The 23,429-nt window shown below is 46.0% G+C and overlaps 1 protein-coding gene across 4 annotated transcripts in view; it reads left to right on the plus strand.

Annotated features, from left to right (window-relative positions):
• LOC128586054 (proto-oncogene Mas) overlaps positions 1 to 23,429 on the plus strand; it is a 45,616-nt gene that overhangs the window by 16,861 nt on the left and 5,326 nt on the right. Inside the window, exons 1-2 of one of the 4 annotated variants that reach the window (XM_053591581.1) lie at positions 11,215 to 11,350; positions 18,459 to 18,663. The gene's annotated coding sequence lies outside the window, so the exon portion shown is untranslated. Of the gene's footprint in view, positions 1 to 11,214; positions 11,401 to 17,934; positions 18,062 to 18,458; positions 18,664 to 23,429 lie in introns of those variants that run through there. The other 3 variants (XM_053591580.1, XM_053591579.1, XM_053591582.1) reach the window with 3 other exon arrangements.

Consider the following 23,429-nt stretch of genomic DNA (forward strand, 5'->3'; position numbering starts at 1 on the left):
AAATAGTTAGACATAGAATTACCATTCTTTACACCACTTACACGAAGGGTGTGTGTCCAGGGGAATCGGCAGCAGGGACTTGAACAGATACTTGTACACCCGTGTTCACGGCAGCATGGTTCACAATAGCCAAAGGGTGGATATGACCCCAGTGTCCAGCGATTGTACACAAAATGCAGTGTGTGTGTACAATGGGAAGTTATTCAGCCTTGAAAAGAAAGGAAATTCTGGTGCATAGGCATAGCTACAATACCGATGAACCTTGAAAACATTATGCTGCGTGAAACGAGCCAGGCACAAAGGACAAACACCGTGCGATTCTGCTTGTGCCAGGTGCCTACGGCAGGCAAATCCATGCAGACACAAAGTTGAATGGTGATTGCCAGAGTGGCCGGGAGTGGGTGGGCAGCTAGAGTTAAATGCAGATAAAGTTTCTGTTGGGGAAGATGAACAAGTTCTGGAAATGGATGGTGATGATGGTTACACAACATTATAATTATACTTCAGTCATTGAATTGTATTCTTGAAAATGATTATAATGGTAAATTTCATTTTATGTACATTTTATTATAATAAAAAACAATTTTAAAAACAAAAAGCTGGCCAGGTGCAGTGGCTTACCCCTTTAATCTTAGTACTCTGGGAGGCTGAGGCGGGTGGATTGCTTGAGCTCATGAATTCGAAACCAGCCTGAGCAAAAGGGAGACCCCATCTCTACTAAAAATAGAAAAACTGAGGCAAGAGAATCGCTTGAGCAGGAGTTGGAGGTTGTTGTGAGCTATGACGACACAGCCCGCTACCCAGGGCGACACCTTGAGACTGTATCAAAAAAACCCATAAAGCTACTGAACTGTTAAATGAAATATATTCTATCTTTTACTTTTTTTGCTTTTATTACTATTTTGAGATATATATTTATGGGGTAAAGTATGATATTTTGATGAATAAAGGTGTAGTGATTAAATCAGTATAATTAGTGAGGGTGTCTAAATGTTTTTTTTTCCCAGCCACAAATTGGAAGAGTAAGAGTTGTCTTGGGTTGCACATTAAATACACAAACACTAATGAAAGTTTAAAAAAGGTCTTTGCATATTGTTTGTGATATTTGACCCCACAGATGAGCAAAAAGCCCTCACAAAGTCAGCATATGGGCTGCAGGCCACAGGTTCGACACCCCTGAACATCACTTCAAACATTTATTGTTTCTTTATCTTGGGAACATTTTAAATCTTCTCTTCCTAGATACATGAAAATATACAATAAATTGTTAATTTTAGTCACCCTATATTGCTATAGAACACTAGAACATACTCCTGTCTTGCTGTATTTTTCTAGGTTTCACATTGATTTCCTTTCCTTTAGATACACACCTGGTAGTGGGATTACTGGGTCTTTTCTTTTCTTTTCTTTGTTTTGAGACAGTCTCACTCTGGCACCCTGGGTAGAGTGCTATGATATCATCAAAGCTCACAGCAACCTCAGACTCCTGGTTTGAGGCCATCCTCTTGCGTCAGCCTCCTAAGTAGCTGGGACTACAGGTGCCCATTGCAACACTCGGCTAATTTTTGTAGAGATGAGGGTCTTGCTGTTGCTCAGGCTGGTCTTGAACTCCTGAGCTCAAGGGGTCCTACTGCCTCAGCCTCCAGAGCTCTGGTATTACAGGCGTGAGCCACTGTGCCCAGCCCAGCTATACTTTTCTATCTCTTAACCAACCTCTGGCTACCCCCTACTCTCACTGCAGCCTCTAGTAACCTCTCTTCTACTCTCTTCTTCTATGGGATCAACCTTTTCAGCTTCCACGTACGAGTGAGGACATGTGGAATTTATCTTTCCGTGCCTGGCTCATTTCACTTAACATAATGTCTTCTAAACTCCTCCACATTGCCACAAATGATAGAATTTTGCTTTTTATGGCCAAACGGTATTTCATTTGTGTATATATACCACATTTTCTTTATCCGTTCATCTACCCATTGAGGGATGCTTAGGTTGATTCTGGATCTTGGCTCTTGTGAATATCATAAACATGGGAGTGCAGATGCCTTTTGGCACATTGATTTCCTTTCCTTTGGATACACACCCGGTAGTGGGATCACTGGGTCATACGGTAGTTCTATTTGTAGTTTTTTGAGGACCCTCCATGCTGTTTTCCATAATGGCTGTACTAACTTATATTCCCACCAAAACTGTGTAAGAGTTCCCCGTTCTCCCCATCCTTAGCAGCATTTATTATTATAATTTTTTTGTTTTTTTGGTAATAGTCATTCTAACTGGGCTGAGATGGTATCTTATTGTGGGTTTAATTTGCATTTTCCTGATGATTAGTGATGTTGAGCATTTTTTCCATATATCTCTTGGTTATTTGTATGTTTTCTTCTGAGATGTCTATTCAACTTGTTCATTTTTCTAATTTGGCTATTTGGTTTTTTGCTGTTCAGTTGTTTAAGTTCCTTGCATATTCTCGATATAATTCCCTTGTCGGATGGATAGACTGCAAATATTTCCTCCCATTATACTGGTTGTCTCTTTGTTGATGGTTTCCCTTGCCATGAAGAAGCTTTTAAGTTCGATATTATCCCATTTGTCTATTTTTGCTTTTGCTGTCTGTACTTTTAAGGATATTTCTTAAAGTATTTTCCCAGACCAAGGTCCCCTAATGTTTTCTTCTAGTAGTTCCATAGTGTGGGGTCTTGCATTTAAGTGTTTCATTTATTTGCAGTTTCACACAAGTGAGAGATAGGACTCTAGTTTTATTCTTCTGCATCTACTTACTGAAGATAATGTTCTTTCCCCAATGAATGTTCTAGGTACCTCTGCTAAAAAAAAACAAAAAACAAAAAAACAGTTGGCTGTAAATATATGGATTTATTTTTGGGTTCTCTGCTCTGTTCCATTGATCGATCTGTTTTATGCCAATACCATGGTAGATTTGTGTGTGTGTGTGTGTCACCTTATTTGATATATTTATCATCCTGTTTTTATTAATATACCTTTGTATATTTTGAAGTCTAGTAGTGTGATGCCTCTAGCTTTATTCTTTTTGCTCTAGGTTACTTTGGCTATGTGTGGTCTTTTGTGATTCTATAGAATTTTAGGATTTTTTTCTGTTTCTGTGAAGAATGTCATTGGTATTTTGACAGGGATTGTGTTGAACCTGTAGATTACTTTTAATACTTTGGCCAATTTTGAAAATTAATTCTTCCAATCCACGAACATTGGACGTCTTTCCACTCGTTTGTATGCTCTTAAATTGTTTTCATCAGTATTTATAGTTTTCCATGTAGAGATCTTTCACACCCTTACTTAAATTTATTCTTAGGCATTTTATTTTTTAACAAATATACTTTTGTAACAACTGAAGGGACAAGTTCAAGTTTAGAATTCATGGAATCCTTGGAATTTTGTGCAAGAATATAGCCATAGAGCTGTCCTATGGCCTGTGGTCCAGCTCTCTTCTTTTCCTGAATTTTGCTCTGTCCTTCACCATGAGGGGCATCATTTGCACCGGATACCCCTGCGAACATATTCAAGTTCCATGCACACCCATTGCAAATAGCTCCAACTTGGCCACCACAGCCCAGGGGTCTATGGGGTGACAGCATGCCTTAGCCTCAGAAGGACAGACCTAGGGACTGGGCCTGTGAAGGCCCTGGAAACAGAGTCTGAGATATTTTGCCCTAAATAGCAGGATCCTGGGTAGCCAGAGGGTCACTTAAAAGCCAGGACTTTGATCCTATGGCAGGATATGATGAAAGGCCACAGGGGGCTTTAAAGTGTGGGCTCAGGGCAGGAGCCCCACTTCATCATTCTAAGGCAGTAGTTGAGAGTTTGGAACATTTACTAATCTGTGATGTGGAATAGGATGGGGCCATAGAGGCCTTACAAGATCCTGAAGTGGATCTTCATCTCTTCTTTTGGCCACCTTGAACCCCTCCTATGTTGAGGAAATTCCCCATCTTATGAGAGTCCCACTTTCCTAGCTTCCTTTCCTGTGGGCCATAGGCATTTAACCTTGGCACAGCTAGCCAGAAATGTCTGATCTTGACTTTGCCTCGGCTTCTGCTGCCAAGGAGGAGTAGGGACACAGATAATGCTCTTTCTGAAGGAGTTGTGACATCGGAAAGACTGGGTCTCAAAGCAGCAAGACCCGTGCTAGCAATGCACTGGTGCAGGGGACAGTGAAAGTCAGGGTGCCTCTGAGTCATCTTGGCTGACAGTGGCGGCAGCAGCATCTTGACAGAGCTAATTATTCTACACAATTTTAGCTCATACTGTGGTTTTTGGAATTCTAATTTAACAGCCCGCATTTTTTTTTTTTTTTGTCCTACTAGAGGTTCTGTGAGCTAGATACTATCTTTTTAATAAATCCCCTTTCTACTCAGCTAAGTTAGTGTCTGTTTCTGTTGCATTCAGTCAAGAGCCTGGACTGATACAGGGTCCTTGTGCTTATTTAGGCAAAGTTTTTGCTAAGTGCTAGCTATGAGCAGCAGAGCTAGATTGTTCAACAAAATATCTATTCTGCCCCTACTGTGTTCTCAGCACTGTATGAAGCCACTTAGGAAAGAACCAATGTAGTTCTTTCCCCAAATGACTTATAGTCTAATTGGAGGAATTAGACTAACACTTGAGAGACAAGAATAAAATAACCAATATTTAAAATTGTGATACCATGGCCAGGCCCGGTGGCTCACCTCTGTAATTCTAGCAGTCTGGGAGGCTAAAGTAGGAAGCTCCCTTGAGCTCAAGAGTTCAAGACCAGCCTGAGCAAAAGTGAGACCTCCATCTCTACTAAAAAAATAGGAAAAATTAGCCAGGCATTGTGGCAGGCACATGTAATCTCAGCTACTTAGGAGCTGAAGCAGGAGGATCACTTGAACCCAGGAGTTTGAGGTTGCTGTGAGGTAGGTGATGTCAACCTAGCTCACAGCACTCTAGCCTGGGTAACAGAGTGAAACTGTCTTTAAAAAAATAAAATTGTGAGGGTGGCGCCTGTGGCTCAAAGGAGTAGGGCGCTGGCCCCATATGCTGGAGGTGGCGGGTTCAAACCCCACCCCAGCCAAAAACTGCACAAAAAAAATTTTAAAAAAATTGCAATACCAGTTCTAGACATAATTGATTTATTCAACTTATTCTTTGGCTCAGTCAATACTAAAATAAGTGACGCATGGCTTCTGCCTCAAAAAAGCCAATTTTTGTGAGGAAAACACTTACACAAGTAATTCTAGTAGGATTTATTTATTTTTGAGACAGAGTCTCAAGCTGTCACCCTGGGTAGAGTGCTGTGGCATCACAGCTCACAGCAACCTCCAATTCCAGGGCTTAAGGGATTCTCTTGCCTCAACCTCCCAAGTAGCTGGGACTACAGGCACCTGCCACAATGCCCGGCTATTTTTTGTTGTTGTTGTTGTTGCAGCCATCATTGTTGTTTGGCGGGCCCAGCCTGGATTCAAACCTGCTAGCTCTGTTGTATGTGGCTGGCACCTTAGCCACTTGCGCCACAGGCACCAAGCTGGATTTATTTTTTTATTTTTTTCAGATGGGGTCTTGCTCTGTTGTCCCAGCTAGAGTGTGGTGGCATTGTCATAGCTCACTGCAACCTCAAACTTTTGGGCCCAAGTGATCCTCCTGCCTCAGCCTTTTAATATCTAATAAAATGTCTTAAGTGCTATTAAAGAATTCAGCGAAATCCTTTCTGCCAGGATTCAGAGTCACTGCTATGTGAGTTAGCTATGTGTAGTAGTCCCAACATGCAAGTCACTATCACTTGGAGGTAACATGTTTTTTTCTATATCTTTACCAGTATTATAGGTGAAAAGACATGATAATTGGCAGAGAAAGGACAATGAGCACAAATTTATGGTGCTCAGATTGACCTCTGACTAAATTAGAAATGTCAAACATTTTTTCTTTTAAGTAGCCAAATAGTACATTTGCAAAGACAGGTCACTTATGTCTCTTCAGGCTTCCTAGTAGGAAGAGAGAAAACACATGCCCCAATTACCCGATTTATAGCATTCCATCGACATGTACAAATAGGCTGCTGCTCAGGGACACTCAGCTACTCCAGATGCAGAAACTGCCAAGAGGAAACTTTGTAGGTAGAGGGAGAACAGTGTTAGCCAACCCCTGTGAACATGGCTTTGATCTTTCTGTGTCTCTCTTTGGTACAGCCTGGCTGATAAATATCTTCAATGGATAACAGAGCAATTACAGTTTTATGAAGGGCCAAAATGATGCTGGCCAAGTATGCAGGCTGCATCCAGGGTAATATTTAGAACAGCTAGAGAAACGGATAAGCTCCATGGCCCAAGGCAATACTCCAAAAATACTCTTTCTCTTAACTGGATTTTTTTTCATGATGTTTGGACGAGGAAGAGCATTAAACCTAGGTAAGGAATCTAAAGGGCAAAGTATCTGGGCAGCAGATTAGGTACTGGTTCTGAGGATAAGGAAACTTTCATTTATTAAACTTCTGACATTGGTCTGTATGCATGACCACCTCACTAGGGCCCAGGACAGGCCAACTTGTTTACTAGAAAAAAAAATTTTTTGTTTTTTTTGGAGACAGAGTCTCACTATGTCGCCTTCAGTAGAATGCTATGGTGTCACAGCTCACAGCAATCTCAAACTCTTGGGCTTAAGCGATTCTCTTGCCTCAGCCTCCCAGGCCCGCCACAGCACCTGGCTATTTTTGTTGTTGTTGTTGTAGTTGTTTAGCTGGCCCGGGCCAGGTTCGAACCTACCACTTTTGGTGCATGTGGCTGGTGCTGTAACAACTGTGCTATGGGTACCGAGCCTAGAAATTTTTATTAATTAATATTTGTAGCAACAAGATATGTGACTATCTGCCTTATAGCACCCTTTCCAACACTGTTTTAATTTTTAAATGTTTGCCAACTCAGTAGGTGTAAAAGATAAATATATTTTTAAAATTTGCTTTTATTAGGCTAATAGTGAGGTTGGATATTTCCATGTCCTTTTTCTATGTGGGGTCTTCCTGTTCCTTTTTCTTATCAATTTACATGAGCTCTCCATATATCGAGCTATTTATTTGATACCCTCCCCAGTGGGAACATAAATGGGGCAGCAGAATCCAGAAGCAGTTTTGGGAAGTGTGATGGGGTTTAGCTGGGTTACATTACCAGAATGCTATGATGCTTTAGGCCTATGTCAAATCATTTTATTTGTAACTGATTTTTAACCCATCTTACTCCCCAAACAAAAGACTTGCAGCAGATAAAATAAGCTACTTTAGTTGTAATTTGGGTGGGGGCAGTGGGAGAAGAAATTAGGGGCTCAGGAAACATCATGTAATTTTAGCACATAATTTGAAATTGTTGGAAAAATGTCAATAAACTATAGGATTTTATTTCTTCTCATAGTTTATAAAGAAGGCATTTTGATTTGATATTATATGAGTGTATATAAGTGTAATATATACATATTTTGTAGTATAGTTAAAAAAATTACTTTCCTTAGCCACTAAAGGGAAGATGTGTGAAGATTTCAATGAGTGAGCTTAGCTATGATACTTTATTTTTTTGGAGACAGAGTCTTACTCTGTCACATAGGCTACAGAATCATGGCATCAGCCTAGGTCACAGCAACCTCAAACTACTGGGCTCAAGCAGTCCTCCTGCCTCAGTCTCCTGAGTAGCTGGGATTATAGGCACCTACCACAATGCCTGGCTAGTTTTTCTATTTTTAGTAGAGACAGTCTTGCTCTTGCTCAGGCTGGCCTTGAACTCTTGAGCTCAAAGGATCTTCCCACCCGGGCCTCCCAGAGTGCAGGATGACAGGTGTGAGCCGCTGCGCCCGGCCCTGCTTCCCTCCTTTCCTGCCTCTTGGCTTCTCCCTTCCTTAGTGTTCTCATGTACACCACTACTGGGTCTGTCTCTCTGGAGAAAAATAAACATGGTGGGGAGAAGACGCTGTGTCTTTCTTTCAGATTTGATGTTTAAGAATGTGTGCTGAAGGCCCGGGGCCCGGAGCACAATGATTGTGGCGCCAGCCACATACAACGAGGCTGGCAGTTCGAACTCTGCCCGGGTCAGCTAAACAACAATAAAAACTCCAACAACAACAACAAAAAATAGCCAGGAGTTGTGGCAGGCGCCTATGTAGTCCCAGCTACTTGAGAGGCTGAGGCAAGAGAATCGCTTAAGACCAAGAGTTTGAGGTTGCTCTGAGCAGTGACACCAAGGTACTCTACCGAGGGTGACATAATGAGACTCTGTCTCCCTCTTCCCCACCCCCAAAAAAGGTGCTAAAAATGAAGATCACTTCTCTGGAGAGACCCAACCAATTCCAGGTCAGTGTTGGTAGCAGAAGCCTGGAGAAGATTCCCTGCAGCACAGGCGATCAGATCAATTTGACAGAGTTCTGTTCTCAGGGTTTTATCTTGGGCTTTTATCTGGCCAGTGAGATCTAAACACTCTTCGCAGCACTAAAGGGCAAAGGGCAGGACCAGTCCTGCTCTGAGACCCTGTCAATCAAGAGGCTGGGATAAAGAAGCACTCGTCACCCTGGTCAAGTTTGTACATCCAAATTTCTAGCATACCTGAAGTCATTTTGCTTCCAAATGGGGAGCTGAGACAATTGGCACCAGGTTAGTGCCGGCCAGCTGTTTGTTTCCATTCCTAACTCCAGAGCTGTCTTCTCTTGGTAGAAGCAGCCCAACCCTTGGCTCTCCTGACCCTCCTGTCTGAGTGAATGCTGGGCTTTGTGAGCCACGTGATGACCATTGGCCATGAGGCATAGTGTAGGCTCAGCGCTTAGGGCAAAGCAGAGTTCCCTGTCAATGAGGAATATATTTCAGGATGTGACTGAATTGACTAGACTTCCCCGAGTTCAGCACTGAGTGAAGACCCCATGGCATGGAGAGGGTTTGGAACTAGAGGGGAGACCCTGGTGGAAGAAAGGAAAATTCTACCACTCCTGGGGTCTGTTCCTTCTGCATCGCTGCCCACAGTATGGCCTTTTGGGCACCTAAGCTTCCTCCTTCCTTGGTCCTCAAAAGCCTTTCCCCTGCACCCCACCCCCATCCCCACAGTTCTCTGCTGTTTGATGGGAGAAAGAGAAATGGTGTGTTTGTAGGGAGCTCTGCAGGTGTGATCTGTCTCACAGAGGGAAAGCTAGAACTTCCGCACCAGGAGCTGGGAGCCACATAACTTTCTTTTCCCTGGGCTCCGCTGGCTCTGTCCCTGTCCTCTATGCACCTTCTTCCCCTTCAGCTTTCCCCCACCTCTCAGGAGAAGAATGATTACTCACAAAGACAAACCAAGCACAGAAATAGTCAACCTATTTGTGGCTTAAATGCAAGCAGTTTTATTTTTATAGTGAGTTGCTGTATTTTCTCTATAAATCATTATCTACCACAAATGAAACTGTAGCTCCATCTGCAAGAGTTTCTGCTTTTTTCGTAGTGCCAATTAGCTACAAAACAATTGGCACCTCCCAACACCCACTCAATCTGGGGGAAGAGAAAGCTGTCCTCTCGGGGCTCCCCTTGGCTGCCCACCAGCCTAGAAACCGTCTGGCCACTCCGGCTTCCTGGCCGCTCACTCTTCATTTGCTTGTGACCATTATCAGTTTCTAAACTGGACAATGTGTGGTCCTCTGCCAGTGGAGATAGACTTCTCTGTTGCGCTACGAGCTGGGAAAAGCAGATTGTCCAGGCCTCTGTTCTGTTGATTTAAATAATGATGTTGGTCACCCTGCTCAGGGGTTTGTGGCACCCATAGGGACGGGGCATACTGTTCATGAGATCTGGTCGCCTCTGTGAGAGCAGTGGGTATGGAGCAGAGCAGCAGAGAGGCGCTTTCTGTCCCAGCCCATCTCCTCCCTCTTTTTCTTCAGGGTCACCTCCATCCCAACGGGGACCGTGGCGCCGTCTTAGGCAGCTTGTTATTTCTTTCCTAATTGCATTTGCTTCCGGGAGTCTGATGACTTTGTACAGGACGCCCCTTCTTCCCTGCCTTGCAGTTTGATTTAGATGGTCCCTGGGACTGTTCCATTTCAGCCTGGGACTGTTCTCTGGGAAACTAAAGTTCTCCAGGAGGCTGACCTTCTCCTCCCCGGGAACATCAAAGCAGGTAATGGCATCGCTCCCCCACGTCCCGGGCAGAGCTCGCGGGGCTGTTGGTTTGCAGCCGGGCACTTGCCTGTCCAAGCAGGTGCTGGCTAGTTTTAGGGTCTGCCATTTCTGCCCCTTTCTCCTTCCCAGCAGAGGACGCATGCTGGCCGAGTGTCCCCCAGGAGTGGTCTGGCTCTGCCTGTGGCTGTGGTCTCACTGCTTAGGAAAACAGTGCAAGAAAAGCTTCATCTGGAGGTTCCCAAGTCTGCTTTCCCACAGACTCTGAAATCGCCTTCTCGCCTGTCTTGATGTCATTGGTCCCAAGGGTCTCTTTAGTGCTTTGACACAGTGACTGAGAAGGAATCCCTTTCAACAAGAGGAAACAGTCCCATGAGCAGGGGCTGGGTCTTCTCCAGAGGGCTCGGCTACCTGAGACCCAGACGATCCAGAAGTCTGCTCCGTCTTTGGGTCTTTACAGTGGGTCCTTTGGAAAACAGGGAACAAGGGTCAGGGAAAAGTAGTCTGATCCCGTGTTCCTGACTGTGTGGGTGACAGTCTGCATCTAACATCAACGATGTTCTCAGGAGGAGCCTCCGAACCAGGCTGAAAAGCAGCTGGGACACTGCTAGTGATGCCCACTGTCCCCCAGCCCCGAACCCAGCCCCTGGGCCCTTTCTCTCCATCCCATCACACAGCCTTATGCACTGAGCTGGGCATGATACTCTCTGAAAACGGGGTGCAGGAAGGGCCAAATATTTCATTACAGTGTGTAGCTGTGTGTCTCCTGCAGCGCAGGTCTCTATATGCATCTCTAAGAGCTTGGCAGAGGTCACATGACCAGTCATAGGCTGAGCTGGGAATCCGAGCAGGTTCTGTGTCTCCAATACACGTATGATTCTGTCCTTCCATATAGCATTTCTCTGGGTCCTCACTCTCCTTTGCCCTGGCTGGCCCTCATGGTTTAAGGTGGTCGGCCACCCTGCATTATCAACAGCTCATCCACCCTACCCTGAACCAGCATGAAGATTTTCACTTAAGTATGTCATGGAGCGATGCCGTTGGAAGCACAGCTTCTGCTGATAAGCGTGGGACCATCTGCTTGGCACATTGCACATATTTTCAGCAGTGGGAGAGCAGCTCTGATTTCTTCAGAGACGGCAGCCTGAAGCCACCCGTGGAGATGCTGGAGACCCTGAGGCAGGGCATGGGCACCCCAGATGCCGAGGGGCAGCCTCCCTGTGGTCACGTCCGACCCTTCCTGAGCGAATGACACTAGTGAGTCGCCACTCAAGTTTGTAATTGTTCAACTGACCCTGACAACCAGAGTAAGATTTTCCCTCTTGTAAAAACTACCTCCTGGGTAACTCTGCGCCGGTGGATTTTTACAGTGAGTTAGATGTTCACTGTCAGTGTCGGTCAGCAAATACTTCTGCCTTTGTTTTGGAAAATTTGTTTCTTTGCTGAGTTAACTGTTCTCAGACATTGCTTTTTGACTTTGGGGTTAAAACTTCTGCTGTAGTTTTTCCTTTTCGAACTCATGATGGGGGGCAGTTGGAAGGAGAATCACAGGTCTGGTCCGATGGAGAACTTGGAGGTTTTTAAGGCTGCTTAATTAGATCTTATGAATGATAAAGAAGTTGACGTTTGAGAAGGTTGTGGCTGCATTGATTACTCTTGAGAAATCACTTGACAAGGAGCAGTTGGGCATGGCCAGAGGCAAGCTGGGTTGGTGTTTCTTTGCCTTTCCTTTGCAGACCTCAGCATCAATATTAGCTTCTGTTGCTTATAAAGTCATATAGCCCACGGGTGACAAAATGTCTATTAAAAGGAATGTTCTGCTCAGTCATGGCCAATATTTCTCAGCCAGGACATTTGGTGAGAGAGTGGACAGGGGATTGCTTGATGATTGTGTGTGCAGCAGTAAGGTGGTCACAGAGCAGGGTTCTCAGCCTCGGCACCACTGGCATTTGGGGCTAGGTAGTTCTTGGTTGTGGGGACTGTCCTGTGTGTGGCAGGATGGTCAGCAGTGTCCCTGGCCTCTGCCCACCAGATACCAAAACAGCAAACTCCTCTGAGTTGTGACAACCAAAAATATGTCCAGACATGCCAAACATCCCCTAGGGGACAAAATCCCCTCCCCCACTTTGAGACCCACTGCACGTTTGGCAAGGGAGCAAGAAGCCCCCACTTCTCTGTGTAGACGGCCCCAGTGTTAGGAAGACGGGAATGAGGCATTTAAGACCAGGACAGATGTTCCTGCCCTGCACATTCTTGTCAGCGCCCTTCCCTGCCATGGAAATTCCGTCTCACAAATGGGTTTCTGTTTGTCCAGGTTACTATGAGTGTACACACACACACACACACACACACACACACACACACGCAGGATTTGCCCTTTTCTCTGCGTCCACAAGCCGGAGGGTCAGGCTGTTTTTGGGTTGCCTGGAAACTAGAGGAGGTTTCCGATGACCCACCCCTCAAACCTGAATTGTGCTGGCTTTTCTTTTCTTTTCTCTCTTTATCTCTATCTCCTTTCTTTCTTTCTCTTGAAAGTGATGTGATAAGTTGGGAATCTGGGCCTTGGGAGCATTGTGTTCCACTGAAAAGGAAGTGGAAGGGGCTGTTTGCTCCTTAGGTCTGCAGAGGACACCTGGACACGCATGAACGCACGGCATTTAGAACTCTGGCCGTCTCTGATTCTCCTTGTTTTTCCATCAGCTTCCCTGTCCGTCTGTCCCCGTCACTTCCACTGAGAGGTGGTTGTAGCTGGCAGTCTCGGGCAGACCTGGGACCTGCGCTGTGCACGGCCCACATCCTTGCATGTCTATGGAAACCACCATGTTTGTTTTCCCTGCTTGCTGATTCGTTATCTCAGTTTGGCATTTCCACGAGACTCACACTGGCAAAATGCTCTTCAATCTCTAGCTTTCCTTACACCCTAGGCTTTCAAAAGTGCATTAAAATGCCGATTACACACAGGAGCTGATGTTCAGAGTGGCTGAGCTGCCTGGGAGAACTTGCCTCTAGTGGCCAGTTTGATTACAAGTGCAGCTGCTGGGCCCAGCGGCTGTGCACGGGCAGAATGGAAAGGGCCTCTGCATTGTAACTTGAACAACATTAAACCCCTTCTTCTCAAAATGCCTTTTGCATTTAGATGTGATACTTCCTAAAGTTGTCTCGATTTTTGTGGTGGGGCGGTGGTGCTTAGTTCTACCCTCTGCTGTGGTCAGCCTGCCCAAGGTCCTTGTAGGAGAAGCTGGCACCACAGCCCGGCAGGGAGGGGCAGTGGCAGTGGTGAATGGCAGGGATGTCAGCGCCAACAGGGCAGAAGGGCATCTGCGTGGGGGGATTGGACCTGGAGCTGGGTGTCGGAGCTCCTGCTGGGTGAGGAGTGTCTCAGGACAGGAGCTGGTGTCAGCCGTGGCCTGACAGAGAAGGAACGAACCCAACAAAGTGAGGAGGGCAGCTGTGTGGGGTGGGGGAAGGGCTGTGGCACACATAGGGATTGCTCACGTACAAAGGGGAGAATAGTAAATACTAACTTATTGCGGACAATGGAAACCAGGTTCCTTTCTACCAAAGGAGGGAGTTACAAACATGGAAAGGAGGAAAACCTGAGCTCAGTAGTGTTGGATCAAAATTGGAGGTGTTGGCCGGGCACAGTGGCTGCAACTGTAATCTTAGCACTCTGGGATCTGAGATGGGTGGATTGCCTGAGCTCAGGGGTTCAAGACCAGCCTGAGCAAGCACGAGATCTCGTAATAGGAAAACTAGCTGGGTGCTTGGAGGGCATCTGTAGTCCCAGCTACTCGGGAGGTTGAGGCAAGAAGACTGCTCAAACCCAAGAGTTTGAGGTTGTTGTGAGCCATGACATGATAGCACTCCACTCAAGGCAACAGAATGAGACTCTGTCTCAAAAAACAAACAAATAAACAACAACAAAAAAAAACATTGGAGATATTGGTATCAATTCATGGGTTTATATACTCAGGGTGGCTAACTTTATGGCCACCTTGTATATACTTCAATATAGAGAAAGCTATGGAAATACGGCTGTCAGTGTGTGGGTATGGCTGTGCCTACATGTGTTTATATACATAGATTCCTCAGCCCTCCCACTGAAAGGCATTGTGAGCGGTGACACCGTAACAGCAGTGAGCACACTTAGAGCCTAGATTGTGGTTTCTAAATATCATTCTCTCCTAAAAGGAATCAGGGCTTCTTGGAGAAATGGCTGATTCCAGGGACTGGTGCAGGGGAGATATAAGACTGACACCTGGTAAGATGCTCAGTTTTCTGTCTTGGAAGATGAGGCATGTTGAAGGAAGCATGGAATACTAGGGAAGCCTGAATTTCTGCTCTGGAGCATCTAGGGTGGTGCCCCACATGAGAGAACCAGCTGCAGACGCCCAGCGCTGTTGGTTATATGGGTCTGAGATTCTGGAATCGTCTGAGCTAGAGCTGTGAATTTGTATTTCATCAGTATGTGGTGATAGTTGGTGGGGTTGGACAAGAATACCAAGGAGAGTCTATAGAGCTAGGAGGGAAGAGGGATAAGAATGGGACCTGGTGGAACACAGAGGCCCAAAGGCTGTATAAGAAGAGACCCAGCAAAGGAGACAGAGAAAGACCTGCGGAAGGCAGGAGGGAAGTGGGGGGAGAAAGTGTGTCTAGGCTCCAGCCTCATCTCAGAGTGGAATCCAGGGGAAGTGAGTGTGGTTCTGTAACAGCACTTGTGTGTTGGGGAGAGAAGGCAGAGGGTGAGATAACATCTGACTCCCTTTTGGAGGACGTGGCTGACAGTGCTGTGCTGGGGAGTGGAACAACTCAATTTTCTTTGTTCTGAAGGAAGGACATGCCTGAATTTCCCCCTCAGACATCAGTTATCATTATCTACAAGGATGAAGCCTGGTGTCCCTTGTCAACAGAAGTGTTTGTTGATGATGGTGATAGATGTGAGTCTCTTGTCTCACAGAGGAAACTGGGAACAGAGACAGTATTTCTGGAAACAACTCATCCCTATTTGTTGTTGTCACTGTCATTTTTGTTATGGGTTTGGCATTGGGTATCAGCCCGGGTGTGGTGGCTTACACCTGTAATCCTGGCACTTTTGGAGTGTGAGGCAGGAAGATCAAGACCAGCTTGAGCAAGAGTGAGACCACATCTCTACAAAAACTAAAGATTCAGCAGGGTGTGATGGCACACACCTACAGTCCCAGCTACTTGGGAGGCTGATGCAGGATTATCCGTTGAGCCCAGGAGTTCGACAATGCAGGGAGCTATGATGATGTCACTGCCCTCTAGTCTGTAGGATAGAGTGACTGTCTTTCTAAATAAATAAATAACCATCCTTTAATAAATAAGATCCATCCTTTGATAAATAAAAAGTCTGTCTTTTGAGGCTTTTAATAAAGATCATTACTGACGGGCGGCGCCTATGGCTCAGTCGGTAGGGCGCAGGCCCCATATACCAAGGGTGGCGGGTTCAAACCCAGCCCCGGCCAAACTGCAACCAAAAAATAGCCGGGCGTTGTGGCGGGCGCCTGTAGTCCCAGCTACTTGGGAGGCTGAGGCAAGAGAATCACTTAAGCCCAGGAGTTGGAGGTTGCTGTGAGCTGTGTGAGCCCATAGCACTCTACCGAGGGCCATAGGGTAAGACTCTGTCTCTACAAAAAAAAAGATCATTACTGACAATCAAGTTGATTGTTGTAGCTGCTTCCGGTGACTTAAATGCCATTATAAAATGTCCCTAAAGCTCTTAATAGCCACATGAATAGGTACGAGAGCTTCACACATAAATGAACCGTTGACAGTGGGCTGGTATGTGAGTGCGGGTGGAGAATAGCGCCAACTTGGAGCTGAGCATTCAGGCTCTGGTGCTGCCTTTGTGCTAACTAAATTTACACGACCTTGGGCTAGTTTGTCAGTTAATTTCCTCACCTATAAAACAAGGGGGTGGTTTACAACATCCATATGATTTGTTCAAGATTTAATCTTCTGTGATCAACAGAGGACTGTCAGACTTTAATAAGGAAATGCTTTTAAGAAAGCTCAGGGTAGCACCTGTGGCTAAAGGAGTAGGGTGCCAGCCCCATATACTGGAGGTGGTGGGTTCAAACCCAGCCCTGACCAAAAACTGTAAAAAAAAGAGAGAAAGCTCAAAGCGGGATTTTTTTTTTTTTTTTTTGTAAGACAGCATCTTAGTTTGTCCCCCTCGGTAGAATGCCATGGCATCACTGCTCACAGCAACCTCAAAGTCTTGGGCTTAAGCGATTCTCTTGCCTCAGCCTCCCAAGTAGCTGGGACTATAGGCGCCCACCACAATGCCCGGCTATTGTTTTTGTTGTAGTTATCATTGTTGTTTAGCAGGCCCAGGCCAGGTTCAAATCCGCCAGCCCCAATGTATGTAGCCGGCGCCCTAACCACTGAGCCAGGCCGGGTTCACATTCGCCAGCCTGGGCGTATGTGGCCGGCGCCCTAACCACTGAGCTATGGGTGCCAAGTCAAAACAGCATTTTTTGATGTCTTTTATAAGACACTCTAGTTTCTGAGGGAAGACAATTTGAAACATATATGGTGAAGTGTTATATTTACAAACAATTTTTGCAACCAAATAAAAGAAGTGAACAAAGAATGTAAAGAAATCATCCATTAAAAAAGAAGGCAAGTGACTGTCCAACCTCATTAGCTACCAGATAAGTGCAAAGTAAAACAAGGTACCTTTTTATCACTCATCAAATTCGGGGATTAAAAAAAATGGAAATGTAAGAAGTATATATGTGCCTTAGAAAAAATAATTCCTGTTCTGTTGATGTCAGTATAGATGGTATGGTTACTTTAGAAGATAGTTTGTTAATACACATTTAAATCTTGAAAAATATTTATACCCTTTGATCCAGCTATTCCATTTTTAGAAATATGCCACGGAAAAGAATTAGAGATGTGCACAAAATTTGCATACTGTTTTTTGTTTTTTTAAATAATGATGAAAAATCAGAAGTAACTGGTATGTTCAGAGCTAGGGAATTAATTAAAGTAATTAAAGGCACATCCAGATAGCGATAGTAAAGTCATGTTTTTGAGTTTATGCTGACATGAAAAAATGCTTACAACTTGGGCCGGGTTTAGTGGCTCACGTCTAAAAGGGAGGCTGATGTAGGAGGATCCCTTGAGCTCAGGAATTTGAGACCAGCCTGAACAAGAGGGAAACCCTATCTCTACTAAAAAATAGATAAAAATTAGCTCGGCATTGTGGGTGGGTACCTGTCGTGCCAGCTGATTGAGAAGCTGAGGCAGGAGAATCACTTGAATCTAGGAGTTTGAGGCTGCTGAGAGCTATGATGATACCATGACACTCTACGTAGGGGAAAAAAAAAGCAATATTGACTTAAAAAAAGAGTATGTATAACACATTGAATAAAGACAGAGAATGTCCCAAATATTAGTTAATTTTTAGTAATGGTTTTATATGCAAATTTTCCAAGTTTTTTTTAATTAACCCATTTTGTTGTAAAATTAGAAAAAAAGGCAATAAAAAATTTAAAAAGATTCCCATATTGTGTTAAGATTAAATAGACAATACAATAGGGTGAACATTTTTCTGTGGATGAGCTGGTGGGAGCGGTTTGCTTCATAGTGGAGAGAGCACTTGGTGGCCCTGCTCTGACCACTGGTAAAATCACGTCCTGAAACTAAACAAGTCTTATGGAAACAGCATCTCCTATAGTGTCAGGGAATATGGTGGCTCCAATTCCTTAAATAGGAAAGCTTTAGAGGCAGACTAGATCGGAACACTTAAGCATAGAAAGACTATAAAAGGTAACATCTTAAAAATAGGATCAGGCCCCAGGGCAAAGTGGGGGGGCTGGGGGTGAGAGCAGGCGGCTCAGCCACAGGGCTCCGCAAGCCAGCTGCCCCTGCCCATCTCCCAGGCCCTCCTGCTCCTGGTCATTGATCTGTAAAATGAGGGAGCTTGGTCGCACTGAGGTTGCTGAACTAATTTTTCTGTTGCTTTTCTTGAGTGGGATCCTGCCTTGGCTTTTGGTTAGAAGTCAGGAGACGTGGATTTCTGCCCGGATGGCTGTGTGATTAGGACCCATTTGAGCTTTTGGGCTCAGCAGACCCTGGGGACCAAGGAGCAGGCTGCACAGTGGAGACCATGGGCCTGCGGGAGCCCCGTGGGCTTGTGAAAGGCAATGCCCTTAGTCATTAATCCCCAGGGTTTCGCCTATAAAATGGGAGCGATGATGTCTTCCTCATTAGCCTCCCAAGCTGACTGTAAAGCTGCTGAGCCTCCCAAGCTAACATGGAAGGGAAAAGGCTGTGGACGCGACAGCCCTACACCACGGTATTCTTGTGCTCTAACTCATTTCTTTCCTTCTAGAAACTTCTTTCATGAGAAGCAAGAAAGGAGGGGAAGGTGCTCTGCGATGCTGCCAATGCTTCCCAGTAACAATGCCGTCACCTCCTCAGCGCTCTTCCTACTGATTCCCCAACTGAGGTTTCCACTGCTGTGTCACTGACAGCTCCGGGGGCTGCAGAAGGCTGTGAGGATGAGCTGTCCTTCCACCCCAGACTGTCACTGCCAGGTAAACCAGCATTCCTGCACTGGACAGACAGACTCCTGTCCTAAAACTGGGTGACAGGGAGACAAGTGGAGACAAGTTGTCCTACTGATTCATCATGTGGCCAGATGCTTCCCTGGCTTCCACGGCTTTGGAGAACTCAGTGGTGTGGTCTCCATTCTGTGGTTGGGGAAAAATTGTGGAGCCCAAATTAGACTATTCTGAGCTAGCCTGTTTTGTCAGCAGCAATTACCCAGCCACCCTCTTCACCCTTCCGAACCTCAGATATCCCAGTCAGCCATCCACTGACAGACGAAGACTAAGATCAGTGGCAAAGGGGCTGGAGGAGGAAGGGGCTGGCATGGGGCTCTCACTTACGGGATTTTAGTTTGGTTGGGTAAGACTGAAATGTGATTTTTTGCAATGTGTTAATTTAAGTAAAAGCCCACTGTAATAAAACAATTTGAAAGGCTGTGATGAGTTTTGAATGAGCATCCATTTTTATGGGATTTTTTATTTGCATCTGGATCATATCATGATCAAAATCCACCTACACACTGTGTGTGATTGATGAGTTACGCTCTAACCACTAGAGAACTGCTTTCACCAATTATGATGCCCTGAGCTTAAAGCAGCAGCTTTCTCTTATGGGTAAGCAGAATGTGTTCCCAGGATGGTTATGATGAGCCTGCCTGCCTTCCTTCCTTCCTTCCTTCCTTCCTTCCTTCCTTCCTTCCTTCCTCCCTCCCTCCCTCCCTTCCTTCCTTCCTTTTTCTCTCTCTCTTTTTCTTTCTTTCTCTTTCTTGACAGAGTCTCATTTTGTCACCCTCAGTAGAGTACTGTGGCGTCATAGCTCACAGCAACCTCAAACTCTTGGGCTTAAGCGATTTTCTTGCCTCAGCTTCCCAAGTAGCTGGGACTACAGGCTCCCACCACAATGCTTGGCTGTTTTTTTTTTTTTTGTTGTTGTTGTTGTTGTTGAAGTTGTCATTGTTGTTTTTAGCTGGCCCAGGCTGGGCTCGAACCGCTAGCCCCGGTGTATGTGGCCAGTGCCCTAACCTCTGAGCTACAGGCACCAAGCTGATGAGCTTTATTTTTTGAAGTATTTATTGAAAGCCTACTGTGTGCAAGTGCCAACGATTCAGCCATGAATAAAATTAAGTCCTGTTTTCTAGGAGGTTTTGGTCTAGTGTGTTATCCTGGTAGGGCTGCCATAACAAAATACGAAAGCCTGGGTGGCCTGTACAACAGAAATTTATTTTCTTCTAGCACTGGGGGCCAGAAGCCCAAGATCAAGGTGCCTTCAAGGTTGGTCTAGTGAGTACTCCCCTCCTGGTGTGCAGAAAGCCTTCTCCTGTGTCTTCACATCGTCTTTCCTCTGTGCCGGTGGAGGGAGAGATTTCTGGAGTCTCTCCCTCTTCCTATACGGGTGCTAGTCTATTGTCGCACCTTTAGGACCTCATGTCACCTTGATTACCTCTTCAAAGGCCCTATCACCAAAATGCAGGCATGTTGTGGGCTAGAGCTACAACATAGAAATTTGGAAGGAGGCACAATTCAGTCTGTAACAGTGGGAGAGATGGAATTTTAATTGCACTACAAAGAGCAATGTCATGGCTTTGGAGGCAATTAATGAGTAACAGCAGAGTGGGCAGAGAGAGTATTGGAAAATGAAGGGATAGCAGCTTAAGAGCCTGGGAAGGATAAAATGGAGCAGGGGACAAGGAGAACAGGGTATTCGGCCCAAGAGCCTAGGCCAGAAACATGGGAACACAAAGGGAAGAGCAGTCCTTGGCTTGGTCTTCTGCATTTGAAATTTATAACCAGGCGTGTGCCCAGTAACCAACAGTGTTCTGGAGATTTCATATGCGTGTCCATCACTCCTCATTTTATGAAGTTCTGCTTTTTAAAAGATCTGGACCCTTGGGAGCAGGGAACAGCCCAAGGTGGACCCCTGGAACCTGCCCTGGAGTGTGTCCTTGAGGTCCTTCTTTCTCAGGGCACCACCTACTGAGCTCTCTGCCCCTTAACCTCCCAATCACTGTTCCTTGCCATCCTGACCTCAGGTGGTGGAAGTTTCCTACACGGCCTCATCAAATGGAGATCTCCATCCACTGAAGCCTGATTCTGAAATGTGCCTGGAATCATTCTCTCCTTTCATGACTATGTTGGTTATTTCTCACCAGGACTGTTTCAACAGCCCCCTACCGGCTTCCTTGCTCTGTTCAGAGCTTCTCCATCCAGCCATAGCAAGGAGACCACGGCCAGACTGACCTTTCTATTTTTTTTTTGAGACCAAGTCTCTCCTTGGCAGTGCTCTCTTTGGTACAGTGCTGTGGTGTCACAGCTCACAGCAACCTCAAACTCTTGGGCTCAAGTAATCCTCTTACTTCAGCCTCCCAAGTAGCTGGATCTATAGGCACCTACCACAACGCCCAGGTAGTTTTTCTATTTTTATTAGAGATGGAGTCTCGCTCTTGCTGTGAAGTTGATGGTCTCAAACTTCTCAGCTCAGGTGATCCACCTGCCTCGGCCTCCCAGAGTGCTGGGATTATAAGTATGAGCCAGTGCACCTGGCCTCAGGCTGACATTTCTAAAACACAGTTCGGGTCATGTCTCAGGCCATGAAAACCTTTGTGGCTTCCTTGTGCAAATTGGCAGTGCTTTTCAAACTGTGGACCATGGCCTGCCCAACCAGAACCCCCTGGGCTGTGAAAATTCAGGCTTGAGGGTCTCATCCCCTGCTTTCTGGAACAGTGAAACCCTGGGATTTTTGGATAAGCCATCCCAGGTGGTCTTTTAGGCACTAAAGTCAGTGAGCACAGTCTATAGGATCAGGCCAATGGCTTTCGCGCTTCTGTCTAGCTGCTCATTTCCTTATAAGTCAAACCTCTGCCCAAGACCCCCAAGTGTCCCCAAGTCCCATCAAGAACATCCGGGGCCCTCCTGCCTCTGTGCCTTGGTCCTGTTGCTCTGCTTTCTTGCCTTCCCTCAGCAAACAAACTTTCAAGATGTAACCCTGCAAGGCCACTGGGGAGACCCTGAGACACTGCCTCCCGCTGTGTACTGAGGGCATGTCTCCTTTCTTCTGGTGGCTGCATTGGAATCAAGCACAGGTCTCTCCAGCTTCTCTGCAAAACCACACAGAGAGCTGTGCCTTGTGTATTTTCTTTTCCTTCCCACTTAGTTCTGTCACTTGCACCTACATTTTACTAGGAGAACAGAGGGAACAATTTTTTTTTTTTTTTTTTGAGATAGAGCCTCAAGCTATCGCCCTAGGGAGTGCTGTGGCATCACAGCTCACAGCAACCTCCAACTCCTGGGCTCAAGTGATTCTCCTGCCTCCACCTACCAAGTAGCTGGGACTACAGGCGCCTACCACAAGGCCCGGCTATTTTCTGGTTGCAGCCATCCTTGTTTGGTTGGCCTGGGCTGGATTCGAACCCTCCAGCTCAGGTGTATGTGGCTGGCGCCCCAGCCGCTTGAGCCACAGGCGCCAAGCCAGAGGGAACAATTTTAAAAAGAAGAAATCCCTTTAACTACAGAGTTTGGTACTTTGGTTTGATTTTGAAAGAAAACTGATCGGGCTTTCTATGCTGAAACACTTTCCCCATCCGAGGGCATGGGCCTGAGTCACAAAGACGTTCTTGTCAATTTTCTCAAAAAGTCTCAGTAAGTCTTGATTTTATCTCTCTAGTCTTTGCTTTAGGCTTGTTATTAAAGACTGAAAACACTTGCCTTCCTTGTATAAGCTATTTCAGTGTTATGATGGCTCGAAACCTGTGCTGTCCAACACGGGAGCCATGAGTCCAGTGTGGCTATTGAAGAGGGAACTCGGGGAGGCTGCAGGGTGACGCCCCAAGGGAGACACGCTGAGCCCCAAGGACTCGATGGCAAGAAAAGAACGTAAATACCTCCTTCATACTTTCATATTGATTACATGTTGAAGTGATAGTAGGCTAAATAAATGAATTATTAAAATGAATTTCACCATTTCTTTTTACTTTCTCTGACGGCGCTGCCGGGAGCACTTCGCCTTGTGTTTCTGCCAGGCAGTGCGGGGCAGTCTGGTGCCCTCTCCTCTGCTTTCTGTCCTGCAGACTGTTCTTCCCGCTCCCCTCCCTCCACACCCCTGCTTCCTGAGCAACCATGCTTTTCTCTCTACTAGGTAATTCCTATCTGCTTGTCAGCTCTGCCTTAACCCTACCCTACCACCCGTAGGACGGTCATCTACACTCACTGTCTCCACTTACCTCTCCTCCCACTTCTTCTGAGCCCGTTCCTTTTTTCCCTTCTACTGAAAGTGCCCTTGCAAAGGTTGCAACAATCCTATCTCATGGTCAAGTTCCAGCTCTCTCCTCACTTGTGCTATCGGTGGAATTTAGCCCAGATGCCACCCCCCCTCAGCTGTCCTCCTGCCTCTCTGCCAGGTCCTTCTTAGCGTCCTTTGCTCCTTTCTCCTTTGAAGTGCTCTAAGGCTTGGTCCTTGAGCCTCCTTGTCTGTTTAAATCACTCGTGTTTCATAGGCATTCCCATCTAGCCCGTGATCTTAGATTCCACCCGTTTGCATGCAGCACCCACATCTGTACCCCGGCCCACTACTGCTGCAATCCTGACACTGTCTGGACTCCCGGCTGGCTGCTGCACGGCTTCCGAAGTTCCACGCGCCTCCCTTCCCCTGCGGCACCTGCACCTGGTCCATTCAGCAAGTGACTCAACATTTGCTCTCTTTCTACCAAAACTCACGTCTCCTCCATAAGTGAGCATCTCCAGCTGCACCCCGGCTCCTG

This window comes from Nycticebus coucang, chromosome 5 (assembly GCF_027406575.1).
Source record: "Nycticebus coucang isolate mNycCou1 chromosome 5, mNycCou1.pri, whole genome shotgun sequence".
Taxonomy (NCBI): domain Eukaryota; kingdom Metazoa; phylum Chordata; class Mammalia; order Primates; family Lorisidae; genus Nycticebus; species Nycticebus coucang.